A 3,546-nucleotide genomic window follows, 5' to 3' on the forward strand; every position below is an offset into this window, starting at 1 on the left:
CTATAGTGGACAGGAAAAAAAGATAAGGGCGACACTTTCAAAACATTGGAACATCTTGCTGTTGGACCCTATTTTAAAGGATGTGATTCCACCAAAGCCACCCACTGTGTTCAGGAAAGCAAAAAGCCTTAAAGACTCTTTAGCACCAAGTCTCCTGAGAAGTGACACAACAGAACCCATTAGAACAATACCAAAATGTGTTGGATGTTACAAATGTGGTCGATGCAATATCTGTAAATTTTTGAATCCACAAAGGAAGATCTTTAAGAATCATGATAACTCGAAGGAATATAAAATAAAGGAATTCATGAACTTTAATTCTACATCAGTGATCTACCTGCTACAGTGTTCATGTGGTACTAAATATGTGGGAAAAACAAAGAGGCCCCTCAAGTTAAGGATGCAGGAACATGTGAGGAATATTAAGAATAAAGTAGAAAATCACATGGTCTCAAGACATTTTAATACACACCATGGATCCAACCCAGAAGAACTGTCCTTTAAAGCAATAGAACATGTAACCATGGGAGAGAGAGGGGGAGATCTGGGCAAAAAACTTGCTCAACGTGAAATGTTATGGATCTTCGAACTAAACACTTTATTTCCCATGGGGTTTAACGATAACTATGAAATAGCTCCTTTTATATGACTTAAGATACAATGATAGCGGTATAATACATGTTATCATGTACCAAGGCGATTAAAGACAACTTTATAGATTAAAAAAAGGAAGTGAAAGTTTGGACTACAGCATTATTATTAAAACATTGTTCTTATTTATTTATGATATGGAGGGTGATGAAGCCGAAATGCGATTGATTACAGGTCCTCGTGGAGCAAAGTCCATAAATCTATGCATAAGTGAACACATACCTACAACCATACCAACATGTCAATGCCCAATCTCGCCTGATCTTGGAAGCAAAGCATGATTGGGTCTGGTCAGTACTTGGATGGGGGACCTCCTAGGAAGACCAGGTGTTGCAGTAAAATTGTGAATGGGAATAAAATGGCATATAGAATATGATATGGCTCCGAGTCTTGTTTTACAATTTTGCACCTGCATCAGTCACCTTCTCATTTAACATGTAATCTTTATGAATATAAATGTATTATTTAGTTGGTATCCATAGACTATTGTCTTTTTGTATAGTTCACTTTCTACATTGACAATCAGGGAATGGAGTCTCTGATTAAATAGTTCATCATATTTGTGTCTGCCTTAATTTTCTCCTCTCTTTCAGGATACGTGTTAATGGTCAATAAAGACGTTTAGCATCCTGGAATAAGAATGCTAATTTCTCCCCCTTCTTTATTGAATGGCACTGGACATAGCATTTAGGAATTACAAAGATGGCTGCCACATGTCATGAAAGAACTACCAAGATGGCCGCCGTCCCTATCCGAAGTAATATAATGATCCATAAATATTGGAAGAACAGTGATGGAATACAAACAGTCAAGAAAAGACATTGAACATCTTATGTTAAGAATGGCAAACCTCTGTTTTCCGATTGATCCCGATTAGTGATTGATATAGCACTCAAAACCACAAAGATGACTGCTACAAGTGGTAAAAGAACTACAAAAATGGCCGCCGGCTTCATGTAAAAGAACTACAAAAATGGCCGCCGGCTTAATGTAAAAGAACTACAAAAATGTCCGCCGCCTTCATCTAAAATGACCTCGTGGCCTATGAATACAAGTACATGCGAGCGATACATCCTCCGGTGGGGACCTGGAGATGAAAAAATAACATCTTAGTAGCTATATAGTGGTGATGTAATATGGGGACTGGTAGTCACTTAACCAACACTACATGGAACAGGAAGTGACGCGGTGCGCTCATCCTGTGTTCTCCCTGCGTTCCACCTAGACTGGCATTATGTTAAACCAATGCCAGCCCGCGCACCACAAGACCGGAAATGACGGGGTGCGCCTCACATGCGTTCCACTTGGACAGAACTATAATCATGAAGCAGAAAAACATTGACTCACATACTTTATTTGCCTTCTGTGTTCTATACTGTTTATACTGAGTGCCATAATACAAATTTTATTGTCAAAACCTGGACATTATACGGCTTTTGACCTGAAATAGGTAACAGGAAATGATGTCACGAAATGAGGACATGTACTTCCTGTACTTAAGGTATATAAATCCTGCTTTGTCTCTATGCATACACTTCCCCTTGATGAAGTCCAGAGGACGAAACGCGTTGGGACCCTGCCCTTGCACTTTATGAACTTTTCCCAAAATACTTTTGGAAAAGATAAGCTATAAATCCGATTTATTTAAAAAAATATATGTTTATTTTTTACCTAAAATCGCTATTTATTATCTTTTAGTACTAGCTTTTTATCCATTATTTTTGTGTATTTATGTCATTGTGTGTTGTCTATGAATTGTTTTATCTAATTAAATATTTTTTATGCACATTATTTATGCAGTTTTAAATATATTTATCCATATATATTACACGGTTGTATTTATTGCACAAAGTCACTTGTATGTCACGGTCCTGGATAAGGACAAGGATATAAATACAAAAAATTGTTTTTGCACAGGTTGCGAGATTTGCACAGGTTTAATTGGTTCACTGTATATGCACTAGGAGGCGCTTGTGGTCAGCTATATTGTCGTATTGTTTCCTGTACTTAGGTGGCCTAGCCATGGCCACCATTTTTTGTTGACCAAGCAGACACCTTATACTTATCAAGGGAGTGCTACATATACAAGAAGTATATGTATATATATACGTATAATATTTCTATTAGATTTACCAATATAAAAAAACAAAAAACACACACTTGTGAAAGGTATTTCACGTTAAACAGAGTGGACAAATTTGGTGCTGTTTTTTTCTATTGATTTATATATATATGTATATATAAGAGATCTCTATACTTGCCTCTGGAGTGATTTATATATTGATATGTACTAATATTGTATGGTGGAACCGGTTTCGCATTTTAACAGTAAGGCACTAGTAGCCTAATTGATTGAATCCATCTGTATTTTTTATTAATTTTTGATATTTTAAATAATAAGTTTTTGAGATTGTATTATGTGCAATTAAAATAAATGATTTTTTAAATCAGCAGCCACTGCCAGCGCTCCCATTTCCTTTCTTATTGTCTGAATACTATGTAACCACTATAAGTGAATTTTAATATTTTGTGTTAAGAATTTTTTAATAAAAATTTCTTGTTATAGAATTTTGGATACCAACTAATGTTTGGCCAATTGGCCATTTTTGAGTGTTTGTTTGGTGAAGGGTTTTGTTTTAGAATAATAACAGTTCCAGCGGCTTCCTTGGAGAAGTGAAAGTTACAAGATTGTCACTCTCTATAGAAAATTATCTTCATTATGGACTGAACTACCTATCCATACAGTTGGATTTGAATCAATTAGTCCATGTATGGACATTGAAGTGAGACATTTTGGTAAAATTTGTGTGATTGAAACTATTTTGGATGGTGTTGTTCCCTCTGGTATTTTTTTGTATTGATATATTATATATATATATAGTGTATATATATATA

At 35.4% G+C, this 3,546-nt stretch overlaps 1 pseudogene; it reads left to right on the forward strand.

Moving 5' to 3' along the window:
• The first annotated feature begins 871 nt into the window (after positions 1 to 871).
• On the forward strand, positions 872 to 990 carry LOC148538835 (5S ribosomal RNA; annotated as a pseudogene).
• Positions 991 to 3,546: the final 2,556 nt, after the last annotated feature.

The sequence above is a fragment of the Taudactylus pleione genome, unplaced genomic scaffold, assembly GCF_031769625.1.
Source record: "Taudactylus pleione unplaced genomic scaffold, aTauple2 ptg000036l, whole genome shotgun sequence".
Classification (NCBI taxonomy): domain Eukaryota; kingdom Metazoa; phylum Chordata; class Amphibia; order Anura; family Myobatrachidae; genus Taudactylus; species Taudactylus pleione.